Genomic DNA, 22,444 nt, shown 5'->3' on the forward strand with positions numbered 1-22,444 from the left:
TCAAAGGGCTCTTAGTTAATGTTTATCACCACTTAAACAGTGCCATTACTGTTTCTGGTTAAAGATGAAAATCTGGGACATGGTGAACTTGAATGACTTAATTTGTTCCAAGTCACTTAGCCAGTTAGAAATTAAAGTAGGAGTCAACTCCAGGCAGCTGACCCCCCAAGTTTTACTTTTACCACCATGCCGTATGGCTGTCACAGTGCGCTTGTCACGAATTCACACTCCAGAGGTATTTATTGAAACAATTACAACTTGGACTCCAAACAAAATTGCTGGATGCTGTGAGCATCGTCATGGTGTCAGAAGCAGCTTTTTGTTGTTGTGATAAAATACCTGAGATAATCAACTCAGAAGGAAGAAAGGGTTATTTTAGTTCACTGTTTTAGTCCAGGGTCACTTGGTCCTGCTGCTTTGGGCCAGTAGCAGTGCAATACATCATGGCAGAGTGTTGTGACTTTTATCTAGTTGTGCCCCTAAAGCCTCGTGCACTTACAGGTGGGGTTTTTAGGATCACCAGTGTGTGATACTGGATTAAAAGTGTGTGTTACTGGTTCACTCCTCTGATTGGATCAGCATAGTTCTGGGTGTGGCTTAATGAATTTACTAGAGACAGAAGCGCCATCCTGGGTGTGCGTGGCACCAACCAATAGGCTTGTACCCTGGAGAGAATATAAAGAAAGGGAAAGAAGGAAGGTAGGCTCGTTGATGCTTCCTGTATTCCCTGCCATGGGCTGTTTCTCCTCTGCAATGCCCCTCTGCCATGCTGCCTGCCATGGAGCCATTGACTATGAGTTGAAATCTCTACAAATTGTCAGGTAAAATAAACCTTTCCTCCTTTAACTTGTAGGTCTTGGTTATTGTGTCCCAGCTACAAGGAAGTAACTAAGACACAGAGCATGGTTCCAAGGACATCTGTTCACCTCATGGTGACAGGGAAGCAAAGAGACACCAGAAGTAGCCAATATCCCTTTTAAGGCTACACCCCCAGTGACCTCCCTTCCTTCTCCTAGGCCCCACCTCTTAAAGGTTCCACCAACTCCTCATCCTACAGCCTGGGACCAAGCCTTTAATATGTGGGCTTTGGGGGCTATGCAAAATACAGCAGTCATATATAGCTATATTAATTACTATGAATCCTTAGGCAGTTCCTATTACTTCACTTTCAGCCATAAAAGCTCAGTCCTATGGTAAGGGTAATTTAAAGGAGATGGCTTCTATATAAAGAGGTATTTTTATATGCTTTGATGTCTCTTCTGTTGTTTCTCTAAAACTGATTCCACATTTGATTCTTATTTCATGTAACAACAAATTTTGATGTTCTCAGCTAGTCCAGCAAGGCAATAAGTCTCGATAACAATTTGTTTTTTGTCTAAACAAAATTCATGGTGTATAGAATAAGCTAAGTACTATGTCATTGAATAGAAGGAGCCTTCTTCCTTATGTTGGCCTAGTTGAGATGGCTTTGGCCGTTGCTACAGTTCACCATTACCATCACAAAGACTGTACTTATACCAGGCAAGTCAATTCTGTGTTTAGAGTTCTACATGCATTTTATCTTACATCTTCAGAACATGGCTGTTGCCTTCATCAGTGAAGGAGAATAATCCTATTTCAAGAGGCTAATCTAGGTAATCATATTTTACTAATCGGATTATGGCTCTTTCAGGCTCTCCTAGGCATAATACAAGGCTTTAATACAAGGGTTACAATCATGGTTATGACAAGCACAGTTGCTGGGAGTCCAGTGTGTTTATGATTTAAAATTTTACCTTTATCAATGTAAAAGCATATTGTCGTGCTGAATCCTAAGTCTCACTTTATGTTTTCAAAGATGAATCTGTATCTTTATGCTTGTTGTAAGAAGTGCTAGGGAGCACTTACAGGGAAAAAAAGTAACATACTTATTTCACTGGTTGAAATAGTTGGCAACTTTTGTAATGAAGTGATCTGTGGGCTACTTAATTTTTACGTAGCTACTTCTTGTATATACATTTTTATAGCTCTCCTTCTCAAAGTCCTAAGTGCCTTTAGGAAGCCTCATAGCATAAAAACATTAAGGGCAGTTTCCCTGTATTAAAGATGGGCCGTGAACTCTGTTTAGTGATTCCAAACATCAGGTGGAAGTTCTGTACAGAAAGATGAGTTGGTGACCAGCATAACAATTGTAAAGAAACAATTCTTCTGAAATTAAGAACAATGTTTTAGATGTGTATGTAATAAACAATTGAAAATTACATGCAATAAGTGACATTATCTACTTGGTGAAACAATCCTTTAAGCATCAACATGTCAGAAGAGCAAATGGCAGCTGGTCTCATAGCTAAAGGTCTTTTCTCAGAGGTGATTTCTTTCTAGAAGCCTCTTAACTGATCTTTGAAGAAGAAACCTGAATATTCGTGGTAAGGTTTAGTAAATGACTCGGACAGTTGGTGGCCAAATATGCAAACAGCTCAAATCCCTTGAAACCACTTTAGCACCCAGTCGGGCCCACTCATGAGATGAGGTCTAAGACACAGGCCCAGGGGATCAGAGCTCCCATCTCTAGAAGGAGAATCTAGTCTGGGCCCAGCAGCACAGGAGCAGGGCCTTGGAGCATCCTTCTGACTCATCCAGGGGAGGGAAAAGTTATGCCCTCATGAGAAAGGAAATTTCTGAGATGTCCCCAAAGTCTTTGTATCACAGGAATCCCTGGGAAACCAAAGAACTGACGTTTCCCATTTTTTTAATACAATCTTAAGAAATTAATTTATTTCTCACCTTTTTCTGTAAGCATAGTGTGCAATTCTCCTATAAGTCATAGACCCAGAGATTAGTGATTCATTTAATTTCCACTGGTATTCATATAAGGAGTGATTGAAAAATACATGGAATATTCAAATTTTAAAAAATTTATGCCAGTAAAAGATACATTGTCATGAACCCCCTCCAATTGCTTCCCCTGCTTTAAACATATTTGCCTCATCATTCTTGACCTTTTCTAAAGCAGTTCTGAATGTCCTGTTTCATGTGTTTATGAAGTGTGATAAAAATTATGGAGAATGTTGCTAACTGCCATCCAACCAAGGTAAAGGCAGGCTTGTAAAATCGTGACAGTGTGTTCTCATCCACCTTATTCATTGGTTCTGGCACCTTGTGATTTCTTGCTCTTCTTCAAAGTGAGAATGACCATGAAAGGTCAATGTCTTCAATAGACTCAGGACACAGAGGCCACCACAACAGTGCAATTAAACTCATGAAAATGGACTTGTAGAACTGCACTAGAAAGCAGCAAGAATGATGGATAAGTGTCTTCAAAGCAAGACTGAGTTTTTTGAGAGGGATTAAGATTTTAGTGAACATCCATGTCATTTCTGTGACCCTTCACATGCCCAGAAGATGCCTGGCCTTGTCATACTGTGCTTTGGTTTGCATCCCACCCCCTGTAATAACTCTCAACCTATTATTATCATAAATACAACCCCGATTTCCATGGTTCATGACTTCCCGTAAATTATAAGGAAAGTATTCCAAATAAAAGCATCTACAAAGAGACATGGACAAGTGAATGTCCCTTCACCCTGTTTTCTCCTTGAAAAATAAGGCCAAGAAGGAAGCCCATTTCACAATCAGCAGAAACATGGCGCCACACAAGGGGGCTCCAGGGCTAGGCCAAAGTAGCTGAAGCTTGAGCCAACACTGCCATCTTTCTTTCCCCTTCCTTCACTCCAAATTCCAGTTGGAAAGACACCCATCTATCTCTCCTCCCCCTTCAACCTGTGATCCTAGCTGAAAAGGTCTCATTACAGGTATTTAATGCGGGCTAATCAGGCCAAGTCTAGGAAAGCAGCCTGAGAACTAACTGCATGACTTTACCTTTACACACACATCAAAGTGAGACAAATTCTTGTTCCCTTTGCCGCCAGAAAGAGCCAAAGACTCACGAATGGCCAGGGAGCAGCAATTTAGAACTTGAATGTTGACAGAAGCTGGGTTGCATTTGGCTAAGTTTGGATGCTTTACTTGCTGTGTGACCTTACACCAGTTACTTAACTAGCTTTTCTTTCTCTAATGGTAACATAGGACAACAGATATGGAAGTTTCCATATCTGTTTAAGAGACAACTGTCACATAGTCAAGTTTATTACCATTGTCCAACTCCACAGTATTTTTTCTTTGCCCTCATTCATGTATTACCTAGAAAAATTCTTGACATAGCAGATAGTCATTAAATATATTAAAGTAAATCATGAATGAACGAATAAAATAATATTCAGTTAGCACCTACAATGATATAGTCACTGGGCTAGATTCTGTTTATAAAGTTCACGGAAATTTTTTTCTTATTTATAAAGTGCTTTGTCTGTGTTACAATACAGAAAGAAAAACAAACAGAGAAGAAGGAAGAAAAAGGAAAGAACTCAAAACCTGGACCATTAACCATGTGAATTCACTTGCAGAAAGGAAGAATTTCTTGTCTTTCCTTTTGATCCCAGAGAATCACTTCCAGTCTCCTTTGAGATTTCTTAGACCACTTGTTTCTCTGAAGTTTGCTCTTAAAATTGCCTCTGATAATTTTTGCATTATGCCTATTGAAAATTTGCACATTTCTTTGTCACACTGACAACTAAAGGGATAAGAATAAAGTTAGCAGAATGTCCAATTTCTTTTCCAACCAAGTAGTTCATATCGATCAAACCAGCCTGCCTGCCTTCCATCTGCTGCTAGAGCTGGTGATGTTCTCGTGGTTAAACATTCTGGCCTTTCAGTACCAACAGTTGCCTAAGACTTATTTCTACAAAATGAGTGCAAGAGTTTCTGACTGCACCTATAAAACAAAAAGTCCTTACACACCTTATCCAGAAGCCTCAAGAGTGACTTGAAATCCAGTTCCACACCGAGAATAGGAAGCAGCAATATCTTCCTAGTAGTTGTAGATATTAAAAGTATATTTGCTGGAAACTATCACTAAACTCTTATTACCAGGAAAAATGTAGAATTTTACAAATCTGCAGATAATTAAGCTTTACATAGTTACCAAATGGAAAAGATGGTGTAATTCTGAATTAGTATTACATGAATAATAAATGTTTGGATATTTTAGATTTCTTTAACCCTTTATGCATGTTCCATATGAAATATTTTAGTGAAATTACAGTGTATTTTATTATATCTATGACTTACCTGTTCTGATTATTTTTAAATCTTTACATTTCTTGGGCCAAGTGCTTCTGATTATTTGACTTATCATTTTTTTTCACAGATGGTTAGAACATTATTGCCTTTAAAGTATTCCATCTAGACATATCATGATAGAAAAGAAGACATAAAATATGAAATGTATTGTACTTAGAGATTTCAATTTGGCCACAATGAATTATTTTTCTTGTGTTTCACTGAAAAGAACTTTATCGATTCTTTCCAGATGCACATGACAAATACTGCTTTGTCTGTCTGTTTTTTACTTAATTATCTATGTACTTCACAAAGGGTTCAAAAAGTGTACAACAAGATTGAAGCATAAGTAATAAGCAAATGGAAATTAGAGAAAATATGGAATACAAAAGATCAAGTTAGGGCTATGAGGTTTATGGTTGGAAGTGATGTTTGCAAATGAGAATATATGAGTGACATGTTCTAAGCAATCATTTAATAGCATTGGGATTTTAATTTTGACTTTTCTGTTGACAAAAGTGAAAGGAGAAATAAGCAGTTATGTAGTTCCCAATGTCTATTAGAAAGGACCTGCCATTTCTTTAAAAGAAATAAAAGTTTTCTTCAATTCTTAAAAAGTCATTATGTATCCTGTCTTCAGATAGAGGTATGTTAGACAAAATCCTAAACAATATCCATATAGTTTAGCAAATAATAGCCATCTCTTGAGTTTTCTGTATTAGGGCTCTCAGTGCAAGCCAAGTACGTGTGCCATTAAGAGAAAGATTTTAATAAGCAAATAGGAATACTAGATTTGTGATGACATCTTTTAAATTTATAGACTACTTCATAGAAAGGTTAGCCTTCACTTAGATAGTGTCTTGTAGAATAGGAACAACCTCCTGCCACCTATAGACAAGGCTTTTATATCACCAGACATCATCTGGCAGGATGCTTCTTGGGCAATGTCAGATGCACACAGTCCCCAAGGTTGTTTTTACGAAGTAGATATAGGTGGTAACAGAAATCTCGTTGGGCAACAGAACCTAATGGTCTCTGATTGATTCACTGTACTTTTTACTTCGTTGATAAATGAGCATAATTTTCTTTTCTCTTTGTTGATTATAATTAGTTTATAGAGCGGTTCATGGATTGTTTAGCCACAGCAATAAATCTAAAAGGTCAGTGGAAATGATTCACTTAAAAGCCAAAATAAACATGATCCAAGCATCCAGTCATCTGATGGCTTGGGTTTATTGAGATATTAAGCCTTTGGATAAACTGATTATTTGCAAACCACTCTTCGTAAATATTATTTTCCCTACTGAGTTCTTGACTTTGTGAAACAAGCAGTTAAAGGTTAGATTATCTTGTAAGAGATTTAAAAAAGACATTCTGAGTAGTTAATTTAGGGAAGTCTCACATACTTAAAGAATCACAGAGCGTATGAGGAGGTGAGAGAAGTGATGTTTTGCCAAAATTGAAAGTCCTAATAATGAATCTTTTTTGGATGTAACACAATCAAGTACAGCTACAAGGACTTCTAAGTAAATTTTGTCTCAGTAAATAGCTTCTTTTGAATACTTCAGCATGAATTCTTCATTTGCAACAAGTATCTTGTAATAACAAAACGCTAGATTTTTTCATGATGCCACTCAGTATAAAGTAAATTAATTTGGGGCATATCATCCAAATGTTATGACTTTAGTTTTTCAATATGTCGTTTTAAGAGTCTTTCTGAGAGTAGTTGGCAAATAAGGACAATTGTTTACGGACATCATTCCTATTCCTTCATTTATTCAACAAATATTTATTCTAATTACATTCCCAGGCATATTTCTAGGTACCAAGGTATAAAATTGTGGAAGAAATATTCACAAGTCCCTACTTCAGGGAACTTACATTCTAATGATGGTGGACAAACAAAAAGCAGCGAGAATGACAGGCCATCTCCGGAAGTGGTGAAGCAAAATAAAGGACTAAAGTGTGTGCGTGTGTGTGTGCGCGTGCGCGTGTGTGTGTGTGTGGTTTGATTAGGTTTTATTATGACTCATAGCAAGGCCAACAGATTAGGAAATAATTGCCGTTGCAAAGAAAGCTATGGTTGTGCTCAGAGAGCCTCAAAAAAGGGGGCCATGCCGTGCCATCCGCCACCACGGGGAAGGAACAAAGTCAGCAGGCAGAGGAAACTAAGAGAAAATGTGTACAAGAGCCTTTAATGCGGGAAGAGATGAGTGAGTCACAGCGAACAAGCTTTGGAATGGCAAGTGTGAATAATGTCAGGGGCCCTGAGTTTGGAGGGACTGCTCTTAGTCGTGTGCAGTGTGATTCTGGGGTTAGAAGAGTTGGAGGATGTGATCCTAAATGTCAGTGTTCTGTACAAGAAGTGGCCAGGGATACAGGCCCCGGATCAGATGGTTTGCATAAGCTGTACTCACAGGCCATAGGCTGACTCTCTAGGAACATGCTAAACTGGAAGGACATTCCCTGCCAGATCAGTTAGGCCCCAGATATCAAAGCAGCATAAAATACAGAACATCTTAATATGGTATCTGTGTGTGTCACTGCTCTTTTAAATAGGGTGGTCAGAAAAGATGTCACATAAAGATGATATTTGGGCAGTGACCCAAAGAAAATCACAGAAGGAGCCATGCAGACATCTGGGCTCCAGGTAGACATAACAGTCAGTTACGAAGCAAATGTCTTGAGATTGATTCGAGCATGCTTGGCTTGTCAGAAACAGCAAGGAGACCTGTGTAGTTGGAACAGGATCTGTAAAGGGAAAAGCCAGAGATAAGCTGAGGGATGGAAGGTCCAGGGGGAGATCCCACTGGCCCAAGGCACTGTCGGAACTTGAGCTTTTGTTCTGGGTTGGATGGGAGCACAGGAGGGTTTGCGCAGATGAGCAACATGATCAGGCTTAGATTTTTAACAGCATCATTCTGGCTTCTGCACTGAGAATAAGCCATGAGAGGGGGAAAGCGGCAGCAGGGGGCTTGGTTAAGAGGCTGTTGTAACAACTCAGGCATGAAATGTGGTGGCTGGAGCCCAAGTGGTGCTGGGGAAGGCTGTGAAAACTGGCCAGATGCTGGGTCTGTTTTGAAGGTAGAGGCCCATGACTTTCTGCAGATTAGATGAAGGCATGTGAGGTTCATGACAGCAGGGACGCGCAGGCTGCAATCATCTTATGCACACCTTTGCACAAACAAGGGGAAATTCTCCCTCAGGGACGTTGCTCTCCTGGACATCATATTTTGATGAGAGGCACATGAGTCAGATTTCAACCCTTCACTGGAGTTCTTGGCAAGCGTATTTGGCAGTACACACACTGTGCAGTCATGTGTGGCCTGTCTGTCACCTAAGAATTTTATAATTTTTTAAAATTTTTCATCAGGAAAGCATGCATTCAGCAGCTCAATAATTAAAGGTGGTCAGCTTCAACAACATAGCAGCGTAACCACTAGTTAAGATTTACTGTAGCATGTTAACCATTTTCCCATAGAAATGTGCTTATTAAATCTGTCCTTTGACTTTCATGGGTGCTTGGAGCCTGAAATTCTGGTCCTAGATGATAGTGCTAAGTCTATATTACCATTTCCTGTTTATACTTCCAATGAATACTTTTAAAAAATATTGAGGACTGGGGATGTAGCTCAGTGGTAGAGCGTTTGACACAAATGTGCAAGGCCCTAGGTTTGATCCCCAGCTCTACAAAAATAAAAACATTTAAACTTTATCTATTTATGTACCATTAACAAGAAATCATCTTTGATCATCCAGTTCTTTTCTATAAAATATTTTCATCCTAAATGATGATGTCCTTGACTCCTCACCACCTCCATGGTACACTGGACCATCAACAAGATAACACAGGAACATTTTTCTAAGGATAAAATTATAAAAAGCCAACATGAAACATGGACAAGATCAGTGATCTTTGAAACAAAAGAGAATAACAACAAAATCATTAACTATACCTTGGCAATAAAATATAAATATGATTAAGGAGAACCATAAGAATATAGATAGCAGCCTAATTTTATTAGCTTTCCTAAATCTGTGGCTTAATCAGAGACAGTGATACTTTTATTAAAATATCCTTCAGTACAAAAGAGTTAATTAACTTTAATTTTGTCCTTTACTTTCTTGTACATTTCTTAACAGAATTTGGAAACCTGCTTATTTCCTCTTTCATTTTAAGGTTAACATGTAGAATCATTCCTCATAAGCTTCAGGCCTCTGTTAATTTTGACATCATTCTTTAAAATGAATCCCATAACAATCTCATTCATTAGTATTTGCCAAAATATATAAAAAATGAAATTTTAAAAAATCAGAAATTGTATATGGCTTTTCCCCCATCATATTTTCATTCTATACAAAATTTATCCCAGCATTATGTATTTTAAGGGCTTGTTCTTTATGATTGTTTGGATTAAAATATGCACACACACTGAACTAGAACTTGCAAAAAAGATTTCTGTGATAGTAATCCCCAATATTTGAATATTTTCATAGATTGAGTAATAATTACAATTTTTAGAAGCACCTAGCTGTTCAAAATATCGCCAATATAGTTTGTATACTGATAAGCAGCTATTAAACATGAAAAGTAAGATACTAATGAAAATTTACCTCCAAGAGAGACATTGGAGCAGGAGATGGGGTCCTGATGAGGAAATTCTTCGAATTCAGGAACTTTGCATCATCCTTTCCTTGGTGCTTGGGTGGTTTTTAACGCACCTCAGAAATGCACTGAACTAGGATTCTGATTTGTAGACGGTATTCTCAAGGTGATCACTTACAGGAAATAGGAAATAGGAAATATGGAAGGTTAGGATCAAGGAGGCAAATGTTAGAGTACCTTCAGGGGGAAACATAGCTCGGTGGGAAAAAGCTGATATAGAGTGAATACTAATCAGCTGGCAATCTCACTTGCAAATCTATTTCCCATATATTCTTCATAGCAGTCCAGACTACTGCTACCTTGAAAGTCCTACAAGGTGCCATGGGTTGAATGCTTGGGCCCCAGCCTATGGGAGGTGGTGGTGCCTTTAGTAGGTGCCATCTAGTGGGAGGAAGTTGTATCATTGGGGTGTACCCTAAAGGGGATATGGAGGCCTGGACTCTTCCTGTCTCTGTTTTTGCTCTCAACTGCAATGAGATAAACAGGCCTTCGTTTCTCATTCTCTGCAATGATACAGTTACTGTGTAGCCACAGGCCTTAAGCAATAGCGCCAAGTGACTATGGACTGACCCCTTTGAAATCCTAACCCAAAATAAAACTACTTTTTATATTTTAATTATCTCAGACATTTTTTTCCAATTGATGGGAGGCTGAATAACACAATTGCAATAGGGTTTTGACTAGGCAGTTTTCTAAGTCTTTAGGGATGGGGGAATTCTAAAGAGACAACAGAAATCTCTATTTCTGCAGTGGGGGAGACAGCCTTGCTCTTCCTTGGTGAGCATTGTTATATTAAGGCTACCTAATTTTCATTAATTTTGAGGTTTTGTTCACCAAGCAACTTTCAGATTTTAATATTACCACCAATATAAAGTTCTCTTCAAGGGAATCATTCACTAGTTGTTTCTACACTGGTTTCTTATTATGTTCATAAATTTTTAAAAATCAGTATTCTGCTTTTTATGTTATCTGCTCATGAATTTGGATAACCTGAGGTGTGTTGCTCAGAAACCCAGGTTCTGTGGATAAGAACAAAAGCTCTGGACTGTAATAAAGGTGACTAGTTTCTGAGATTCCTTGAATCAAAATATCAAAATCTGAGCAAAATTATTGACTACAGTATGGCAGTGTTACACAAACATGAACACACACACACATTCAAAAAAACACACAAAAATGAGATTGTGAAGCTAATTGTATTTCTAATTGATTAGATTCCTATTGATCTGTCTAGTCCAAACTAGATTTTACTTGTATTTCCTAGAAAAACTGGAGTTTATCTAAGTATCTTCTCACCTCAGCATCATAGTAGGTGAACACAAGTTAGTTAGAAGAAAGAGATTAATAAGGCTTGTAGGAGCCAGCATATATTTTACCCAAATCTTCAATCAAATTCGACAACAGCTGGGCAAGAGGTTGGGGAAATGACCAGATGGTCACAGCAGAATAGATAATGACTTGCAAATCTGCTTGTTCTGACTTACTCTTTCTTAATTATTTTCATATTCGTTCTTGCATTCATTTAATGAATAGTCCCAGGGTCAAGCAGTATTTAACTTACTAAGGATAGCAAGAAGAAAAAATTGTGATTTCCATTTTGGGGAGGCTGGCTCCCTTAGTGGCTAGAGAGGAACGACAGGTACATAGTCATTACAAGGATGATATTGGTGATGATCACAATTTGTTGACATATCCTTCCATAACACTTGCCATAAGTCAAACATTTTTCTAAGAATACCCAAATTTCAAATACTTGAAGTATTATAAAATGCTTAATGTATCTCTAGAGAACTCTAGGATTCAAATTATGGTGCTATTGTAGTTAGGACTCTGGCATTCTAATCCAAGTTCTTGCAGGAGATTTTTAGTGAAAAACATATACAGTAATCGGTGTTCTGTCTGTTAATTGGCCCCACGCACTCTAGGTACCTGAATGGTAATGGGATGCAGTTACAACCTTTGAAGCCACCACTGTTTAGCAGCAATATCTTTGACAGCCAAAAACCTCAGAGATGAGGACATGAGTTAGTGATTAGTGAATTACACATGTGGGTGTATATATTTGCCTTCAGGATTAATAGATTTGTTCTTATAAATGTCTCTCATGTTTAAATATTGTATATTTATCATCCAAGGAGTAGTGATGTGATGGCTGTGGTAATATTTGCAGCAATAACATTTATATGACCTGTAGTACAATCATCCCTTGCTATCTTTGGGGAATTGGTTCCAGGATCCCTTGTGAATCCTGAAACCCACAGATGTGGAAGTCTGTTTTATAAAATGGCATAGTATTCACATATAACCTATGCACATCATTCTGCATACTTTAAGTCATCTGTAGCTCACTTGTAATACCCAACACAATGTAAATAGTTGTTCTACTACGTTGTTTAGAGAATACTGACAAGGAAAAGAAAGTTTGTACATGTTCAGTACATACAGAACCACTACTGGGCTAACTGCATAGTGCACAGTCCTGGTTAAACCCTCAGATATGGAACCCATGGACACAGAAAACTCACATGTATCCTGCATTTCTCTAAGCCAATGGATTATCTCATTGACTCTTCATAAGAACTTGATACCACTCTTACACCCACTATCCAAATGAGGAAAATGAGTCACACAGGGAGGATGTGATATTATGTACAGTGGACCCTCAAGTCACAACCGGCCTGACATATGAACAACTTGGGTTAATTAGGATAATGGAAGGTCCATCTTGTTATGTATAGCGTGTACCCAGGTAAACATCCAGATCTCAGCTGTATTGATTTACAACCAAACTTGAGTTAGAAGTAGCCCTTGGAAACTGACTGAGTTCATATAAGTCAAGGGTCCATTGTATCTGCAACCTTTTACTAAAGTCACCAGCTCTTCAGCAGAAAATTGATAACTACTCTTTCTTTACTTCTTGGTCATCCAAAACTTGGAGAGTCACGGTTTTTCAAACTGCCCCTTATTTTTTTCTTTGGAGGCAGGAGTTTGTTTAGAGAGAGGTGCAGGAGGCTTGCAGGAGGTGCATGCCTTGTGCTACCTCACCTGCTGACCACCTCAATATCCTTAGATACCTAATTAGTTAGGTATCTAATTAATAGTAAAGTATTTAATTAATAATTGATAGTACTTAATTAGGTAATTAGATACCGTAATTTACTCCTCGTTCCCCTTCAAAACATTGGCCCTCCTTTGAGCTTTGGACTCTTTTCCAGGAGAAGGGTCACAGGTACAGCCCCCTGTCCATCTCCACGTGCCTGGGATCGTACCAGTTGAGAGAGTGAGTGCACGTTAGCTGAGTGGGTACTGAAAGACAAAATCAAAAGCATGAAGGGAATCAGTAAGCTTTCTCATCCCTGGGAGACAATGTAGAAACTAAAATAAACATAACTAAAATGAATATTGCTGGATGGAATATAAATGAAATGATGGCCCTTTTACGCTTCCTTCAGTTACACACATTTTAAGATATATATATATGCAGTACTATTCTTACTTCACTTTACATACATGATGTCTCCTTTGATTCTACATGTTTTTCAGTTGGCTCTGGGATATTTGTAAATAAAACTTTCTTACTGTCTCCTTCAGGTTCTCTAAAGTTATTGTTTCTCGTACAAAACTTTCCACATACCTTCTACTATATTTGCTTGTGACAGTAAAAACGTCTAATGTCAGCTTCAATAGAATCTTTGTTAAAAGTCCGAGGCGTTGGGAGATTTTTGACTTGTTAATTTACAGACAGAACCCAGGGGACCTTTGAAGTCTTCTCATTTCACCTTATAGTTACAAAAATTAGAGACCCAGAGAAGTTAAATAATAATCCCATTACATCCAGGGCTTCTGGTAGCTGAGCCAGGTAGAATCTGATTCTCTTATTTCGAGTGGAGGGTTTTTCTAACCATGCACAAGCTTTTCTATTTTTAGTTCATTACACAACAAAAGTATTTGATCAATGAGGTATTTTTACAATGCATTTGGGGTTGCAGCCAGTATTTAAAGTAATTTTATGCACACATACATGGTGAACAGATATATGATATTTAAGAATGTATGTTCCATATATGTCCATTCTGTTTTTGGGGGCGTTGAGATTTCTGTCTGCTTTCTCTTAAAATATTACCCTGAAGCTATTTACTTTTTTTAAATAGTCTCCGGTCAATCTTAGTTTATTACTTGTGTCGTTCTCTCCACCGACTTAGTTTATTTTTTTCAAACTGATTCCACATGTTATTTCAATCACAGCATCTCAAGACTTTGGAGGCAGAGCCCTGAAGCCTTTCACTTGTTTGGTATTCTGGAGGGATTTCAGCCTGAGCCTAGAGAAGCAGTACAGCTGAGATGCTGAAGGATTTGTCTTGGTTTTGCCTATTCTCCACAAACCACTGGTATTTACAATGAACAAACAAACAAATAGGCAACTTGTTTATTCATTGTCCATAAATGTAGAATTTAACGTGCTCATCTTAAAATCAAATTAATCAAATGAGTGCAAACCAGTTATTTAACATCCTGGTGAATCACTTAGCCATCTCTTGGGCTGGAACTTGGCTGTGAAAAAGGGCTTTAGGACATAAATATAAAATTAGTTATCAAACATCTCTGCTATATGTTAGTAAATTGCTAATACTGCCTTCTGTCTTACGATACCTTTGACTTTGATATCATAGTCTTTTTCTCAGTGTCAAATTTGGGGCCAGGATCAAGAGGAGTAATGATATTATTTACACCTGTTGGTAACAGGTATTTGTCATAAATATTTTCTTTACTCTTCTTGAAAGGCCTATATTGTATTTATTTTTAATATGATTAATTCTATTTATTATGATTAACTTTAAAGCTGCCACAAATTATTTTAGAAGTTAGTGGTATACGAGTCTAAGAACATAAATATAGAGAAATGATAGTAATTAAATATGGTGAAATAAATTCATGAGCTGGCTAGCTCTTTCTTTTGCTGAACAATGGACTTTCCTTTTGTTAATATCAAATGATAGAATTAAATTTTTAAAATACTAACTCTAACTGTGTAGAGCCAAAAGCCAAAGGGTATATTAATCTGAAACATTTTCCTAAGGCAGTTTTATGACCTAAAACCCAGCTTTAAAGACTGTATTTTCTTAAGCTTTGACCTGAGAGAGCATGACCTTTCAAAAACTCTACTGTCTGAAATTTCATGAGTTTTCAAAGGATCTGAAGGTTTGGGAATGCTGAAACACCCAATGAAATGATTTCCTGTAAGAACTCCGTGGATGTGAGTTTTATTCCTATTAATAGATTTACAAGTTCAAAGTTAATATAAAGTTATTTGAGATTTCAACTCTTATTTCCAATTATTCACACAGTAATTCATTTGGTAACTAAGTCATTTCTTAAAATTAAATTAAAATTCAGTGCAAATTTAGAAATCCCCCTCTTTCAATTTATTCTTTTGATCAAATTTGATGGAAGGAAATAATAGTGCCTAGCAGCCTTGGAATGTTGTGTTGTTACTGTCAATAATAGGAGGCCAAGTAATGTTCTGAGGAGGGGTATATACATCATTTTTTCTTTTTAAAAATTATTTTCTAGTGTCATTTGGAATGTAAGTTTGGGCCTCAACCATCTAGAGTGAAAATAGAAAATTTCAACTCTAGCTTTTTATCTTAGTTGTACTAAAATCACTTAAGTTGGAATAGTTAAAATTCGTTCATAGAGGCATAGTGTTTAGGATTATGTCTCAAAGGGAAAGATAAGATTTTCAATTTTCCACTGAAAAATGATGCAAGGTGAGAGAGAGAGAGAGAGAGAGACCTTCAAATGAGATTACTTGTGTAATCATGTTTTGTTCTTCCTTTTTTCAGTTCTGCTTTTGTGCAATATTAAATAATAATTGCATCATCTTATTAACCTCTCTGTTTCTTATTTTTTTTCCTGAAAACAACGAGCAGGTGAAAAAGTAATGGACCTCCCTCCATTGGTCTAATGAAAACCATGCTTTGTCTCAAAAGAGCTTCACTGATTCGCCTTGCATCACCCACCTAATGTTAACTGGATCTGTTGTGTATATTTCTAACATTTAATTAATTTGTTAATGTTTTTCCCTTGAAAAGAGTGACAGAAGTTTAGCTCTCCAGTGTTCTTTGCAATGGTACTTGAATAGAATATCTTTGTTTTCATCTACTGCATACATCACTATATTTGAAATGAGTTTCTTGGAGACACCTTATAGATTTTTTAATCCATTCTGCTACATCTGTTGTATCAAATCTGCTAATTGAAATTAATATTTCATTAAAACTCAAGGCTACCATTTTATTGTTTGTTTTTTATGACTTTTATTCATCTGTCCCCCATCCCCCATCTTCCTGAATGTTTCTTAAACATTTTTTAGAGCTCAGTTTGGTTTTATCCATAGTGTTTTTGAGATCATCTTTTTTTTTTTTTAAAGTGATCCTTCTGAGAACTGTACATCTGAAACTGTTAATAGGGATATTTGCCACTTTGATGATATGGGGGACCCTTATTACCCCCACGGTCCCTTTATCAAACCACTTTATAATTTAATTACCTTACGTGTCTTCTTTGCATACATTGAGAGGCACCTTAGAGAAATATAATTTTAATTTGAATCATTTAAGACAATTTAAAAGCTCAAGGACACATGAGATATTAATTTAAATTACCCATATAGTTACTCACTTTGTCATTCTCTGTAAGAGAACAAGCTGATGTGCTAAGTTTTCTTCTGTTGTCATTTCCTCCATTTGAAGAACTTCCTTCATGGGTTTTTTTTTTTTTTTTTTTTTTTTTGTATTTTTTTTCGGTTTCGGGATTTTTAAAACAGGTCACTGAGTCATTCCTTGCATCTCAAGATCCCTAGAAAGTTCATATTCTTGTGTCTACCTTCTAGAGATTTCTGCTGCTTGTTTTGTTCACTGTATCCAGGGGTTAGATGTAGGAAGGTGGAGGAGTAGGGTGGAATGCCATCACTTCATCCTTCTAGATTGGAAATCCAGTATGTACCCTTTTAACTATATTCATGTCAAAATCAGAAAATAGCTGCCACAGCCTCTGCAACTTGCATAGAAATACAGAGCTCATTTTCTCCATCCCTCTGTCTCAGCTTGGATCCAACAGCCAGCTGGTCCTTTCAAGTTCACCTCTCTTGCACCCTGAAATGTACATACATCTGACTCGGAAGTCTGTGGGTAAGAGTATGAGCTGTAGCAAAGGACAGCGGTCCCGTCTTATCAGTGATTTTGGCTCCTGCGTCTTGGTTACCTGTTTCTACCGCGGTCCAAAAATATTAAGTGGCAAATTCTAGAAAAAAACAAACAAACACAATTCTTAAGCTGTAAGTTGCAGTCTTTCTGAGTAGTGTGATGAACTCTCACATCAACCTGTTGCATCTGACCCAGGATCTTCCTGTTGACCAACCTGTTGAATCTTCCTTCTGTCCACAGTATCCATGCTGTGTGTTAGGCACTCAGTAGCCATCTTGGTTGTCAGAGTGACTGTCATGGCATTACACAGCTTGCATATGTACAATTTGGTGGTATCCGTGGTTTTAGAAATTTCTGGAAGTCTTGGGTAGTTCTCCAAGGATAACGGGGCAATTCTATGAATAAAATATTCAGGGAGATTATGTGGAGGAAGCTCCCCCTCCCTTTGTCTTCTTTTCAACATAAATGGGGTGGATGAGAAATCAAAGTTGGGAAAGACTCAAGTAAATATTACAATAGTAAAAGCAGCTAACAGTTATTACCGGCACTGTGGCACATTGTTCACTATTTAAACCTTATAGCACTGTATGCAATGACTATTGTTATCCAAGTAATTTACAGAGTAGGAAATTGAGGCTGAGAAACAAATCTCACAGTGCTAGTGCTCAAACTTTCCCTCAAAGGTTAGTGGTTTAGGAATAAATTTATCAAGTACCTGGCATCCAGTTGGTACTCAAAAAGGGGACTTATAGTTCTTATTTATTTGTAGTTTAAATGATCATTTGTTCCAGATATATTGCTAATTTTCCACAAGTGAGGCTCAAGAGCAGAGTTCCATGAATATGCACAAGACTAGAAAAATTTCTAGCAGTGGTAAATTCTGCCTTTTAGTCAGTGGGAGAAGAGTATGGTTAACAATAATAAAAGGATTACCAAAGCACTTTGAAGACCATTTTTTTGTAAAAGGCTCTTGTATAGGAGTGGATGGGCTTTCATCATCTAAGTTAGAATGGTGGTATTTCAAATGTCTCGACTCTTCTCAAAAGTTGTAGATCTTATTTAGTTTGGGCCAGTCTTGATTCTACTCCTTTTATATTACTGAAAGATTCACAAAGCTTTGAAGTCAGCAGTGCCATGTGAGAAAAAAAACCCCGAAAAAACAACTTTCAGAAAGCTGAGCCCCTGAAGCAGCAGAGACCTGGGCTCCACATAATTCTGTAATAAAATTAAGACTCTATTATGTTCCCGGGTACTACAGTGTGGTTTAAATTCAGCCACACCTTCTTCTCAGTGATAGTGAATTTCTCCGATACATCAGATCCATTCTGAAGTCGAGAATAAAAAATGTCATGGAAACTCAAATCACAATTTACACTCATCACATTCTATGAAACTCATTTGAATTTGCATGTACATCCTTCCAAATGGTTTTGCAATTCTTTAAAATACCTAATTTGGTTCAGTTGCTATTCTTTTAGCGATGAAATGAGAATGCAGTTTCCAGTTGTTAAATCCACATGTTCAGTCTGAATTTCAATAACTGTCCTTTTAAGTTTGGGCTGTTTGTGTTTTCTCAAGTCAGTAAGAAAGGAATTCAGGCAAAATATGGGTCTCTTAGCGACATTTAATTCTCCAAAGTCCATGATCTTTGTCAACAGCTGAGTAAACTTTTTAAATGGGTATTTAAAACCTACTCATCTGAATGGTTTACAATAAAATAAATTAAATGCCTACATTCTGCTTCAGCTTCCTCTGAATAGCTCATAAACTAGAGAGCCGAATAACAAAGAAAACGCAGGAGGGATGATCCCTTTCTCCCTCCCAGAGAAGCAGTGAACCTGATTTGCAAAGTTCACAGCACACACTCTCACACTCTGGGTAGTGGGTGATGTTTGAAGCGGAGTGGGCACATGGTGCTTCACTGAGTGTGAATAAACTAGCAAGAGTCCCCCTTTCCATGTAGGTGTCCCATCGCTGGACTGAGCCTGTTTTCTCACTCTGTTTCAGCCATAGCTTGATGTGTGTATGGTAGCTAGCTAGCTAGATCCTCTCGCCAGAAGGGTTAAGCAGGTCAAACCTGGTTTAGACTCAGCACTGCACAGGGCAAAGCTGCCCTGATCCTGTCCTTCATTTTCCAAGAGAGGAGATTAGGCTATGAGACATCAAGAGCCTCTGCCTTAAGACATACAGCTGGCTCCTGGCACAGCCAGAAATCCCACCCTGATCTCTTCCAAAGAATGTAATGAACCTGGATCACAGTAGCAGGTGGGGAAAAATTGCGGAGTAAGTGGAGCTTCTAATAAGCCTAATTGGTGGGAAGCACATGAGCACATAAGGTTCAAGGTCGCTACGTTCTCCCTGGAAAGAAAAGCTATGAGAGGAGGGCCATGGACAGAATGAGAAAGAGAGATGTGCAAGGTGGTAAGCAGATGGCCATTTCTCACATCAAGTAAACTAAACGCAAGCTGAGCAAACTGATGCATCTATTTTTTTTTAATTAAAGAAAGTTTTGAGCTATTTGATATTTTAAAACAACAAAACTAGAAGGTTGGCTTGACATGAGTTGGGGACTTAAAAAGTTTGAGAAAGAAACATAGTAAAGTAATGGTAAATTAGTGTAGGTGGTGTCTTCCCATACTCTAACATTAATGCTCCTAGAGGATGATAGAAATATGAAATTGATTATGGGATTATGAGAAGGTTTTGTCAAACAACAAATAAAGAGGTTGCCATTGTGGCACCTGCCTGTAATCTCAGAACTGTAGGAGACTGAGGCAGGAGGATCACAAGTTTGAGTCTAGCCTAGGCAACAGCAAATTAATGAGATGCTGTGTGATAATAAAAAAAAAAATTAAGAGGACTGGGGATATTCCTCAGTGTGAAGATGCTGGATTCCATTCCCCTTACCACAGAAACAAAAGAACAACAATAAAGATTTCTTCACCAGGCACGTATAAGGATTGCTTCCCCTAGCAACACACTGCCAAGCATTTTTAATTGATCAGGAAGTTATTTCATCTTATACAGGGCATGTGTGGAGTGGCAGGACACGGAAGGAGCAGTGTATCAAGTTTGAATATATACTGCATCCTCTAAGGTATTTCTGCCAGGAAGCAATCTGGGTAGTTACCAAATGCATTCGATGCATCAGCACAGCGGCTGAGAAGTGCAATGTAAATCACGTAAGCCTAAAGTATTTAACTCTGTTCACTCTTAAATATAGAACATTGACTACTGTGTATTGCATTGTGACTTAAACTGGGGAGAAATGTAAAAACAAGGCCTTGCTTCGTGCATATGGCTTCTGACTATTCTTAACAGTGTGCCTTTGAAAATTGGATTTCAATCAGTGCAATATGTGTTTTTGTACACAAAGATGAAAATAAAAATCCATATAAAGGACACTTTGGCTTTAATTGGTATTGTATGCACATTTACAGTGTTGTGCTCATTTTCATTTGCGCAAAATCTTATTAAAAAGGACATTACCTTGCATGCAGGCACTTGCTAAAAGGAATGCAGCTTGGAGAATATTCTGCCAGTCTCTCTGGGAACCTGTTTTAAAAACATCTTCAGCTTGGAAGCATTGGAGATGGCTAATAACAGTGACTATAATTAATAGTTAATTGTTTTAAAGAAAACAATTAACAAACTGAGCTGATACTTAATCTACCCAACTGAAAAACAAGAAGCAAAATGATTTTACAGAAAGACAGCAGAATGTATTGTCTCCACAGTTGTTTTTTATGGAGATGGCTGGTTTTACACTTTGTATTTTGAAATACACCTGCGGAATGATAATGATGATTTGGTTTTTTGAGCCTTGGTTTATTTTGCCATCCCATTCTGTCTTTTATCATTAAATTAATTCTTGTACTTTGCTTCTAGCTGGTACTTCATTTTAGATACCGCACTACAGCAGGTGATTATAAAAAGTAGCTATGAGTAGTCTGCAGAAGAAAAGACTGAGCAAAGACATCTTAGCTAACTTCTAGTACAGTAGACCCTCAAATTAAGACCAGCCTGACATATGAACAACTTGGGGTAAGACCAGAATTTTAGTTTTAACTTAATGAACAAAATCTTGAGGTACGACCCAAATACTGGCTGCTTGTGCTTCCAGTATTTGATGATCTCAAATACAGATTTAACCCTTAAAGAGTTCTGGAAGGAACATTACAGTATCCCTTCCTGTGTGGGGTTAACTGAGAAATCCTGGGCCAAGGTCTCTCTAAGGACACTGAGATCTGCCTGGAAGAAAGTGTGGCCTAAAATTATACAGGAGAGAGACTTTGAAGGCAATTGACCAACTTGAGTTACAACCAGCCCTCGGGAAGGAATTCGTAAATCAAAGGTCCCTGCACTTGAAAGGCATGCTTTCAAAGTCAGAGATTTTATTATATTGCACAAGTCCAGAACATTGACTTAGGACTAATCAAAGAGAGACAATAATGACTTTACCCACACCCAAATAATCTTACACAAAGGCATTCCTAGGCAGCAGTCAGTGAGTGAATAGCACTAATAGTTGGTATTGTGCTTCTTTCCTTTTCTCCCAGGACTTTCCTCCCCTTCCTTTCCTTTTTTCCTTTCTTCCTTTCTTCCTTTCTGTTTTATTTTTAAGATTTTGGTGGTATGGCTTGAACCCAGGACCTGGCACGTGCCTTACTTCTGAGCTCCACCCCTATTCCTGATTCATCACTCTTAGACAGGGCACTATCTCTTGCTGCCTCCACCTTCTGTTAATTCGTACTCGGCCAAGCTTCTGTGGTCAGCCTGCATCTTGGTTCCTTTACACATGGGCACTCTGCACTCATTAAAGGTCCTGGCCAGGTCCCCACGGGCATCTGAATTTAGTCCTGACTGTGAAGGTCTCCTCTGGAACTCGGTGTAATGAGGCTTACTGCTTCAAAACCGCGGGCTATATTGTATTCACTTTTATTCTTACGTCTGAGTGAGCAATTTACTTAACTAGTTTTGTCTTATTTTTAAAAACCGAATTTTTTGGCATCATAATTTGAAAAGTATCATCGTGGGTGTGGCCTCTAATAAAATTCATCCTGGTTTTTATGGGTTAAATTTGAAAACAAAATATGTTCAGAACACATCAGTGAGACAACACATAGAAGTACAGGGTCTGTATCATCTTATTGATAGTTCAGTGTAGCTTCATCTCCGTTGGGCATCCTTCTCATTGCTAAGTAATGGGAACTTCCCTCCTTCCGAAATGCTAGGGTATTGATTGAAGAATTTGGAGAGTGCCTGGAGAAGACGTGCCTCTTGCTTTCATAGAGCATATAATCTGAGATGATTAATTGACATGGACAGTGCATCATTACATAACTAGACCAGAACAAAGCATGGCACGTTAATCTTACTTTTAGCTATATTTTTCTCCTTAAAGTCTCCACTATGC

General features: G+C 37.8%; 1 protein-coding gene and 1 long non-coding RNA gene across 2 annotated transcripts in view; both read left to right on the top strand.

The window, feature by feature from the left end:
• The window catches only part of Plxdc2 (plexin domain containing 2), a 429,295-nt gene that overhangs the window by 62,202 nt on the left and 344,649 nt on the right, over nt 1-22,444 (top strand). The gene's annotated exons all lie outside the window — the stretch shown is intronic.
• LOC147829074 (uncharacterized) overlaps nt 1-22,444 on the top strand; it is a 117,437-nt gene that overhangs the window by 61,945 nt on the left and 33,048 nt on the right. Inside the window, exon 2 of the long non-coding RNA XR_015449662.1 lies at nt 1-22,444. This exon is cut by the window's left edge and continues 51,083 nt beyond it; it is cut by the window's right edge and continues 33,048 nt beyond it. This is a non-coding gene — a long non-coding RNA (uncharacterized LOC147829074).

This window comes from Heterocephalus glaber, unplaced genomic scaffold, assembly GCF_053883595.1.
Source record: "Heterocephalus glaber isolate CG9 unplaced genomic scaffold, H.glaber_assembly_v1.0 deba00000768, whole genome shotgun sequence".
NCBI classification, from domain to species: Eukaryota; Metazoa; Chordata; class Mammalia; order Rodentia; family Bathyergidae; genus Heterocephalus; species Heterocephalus glaber.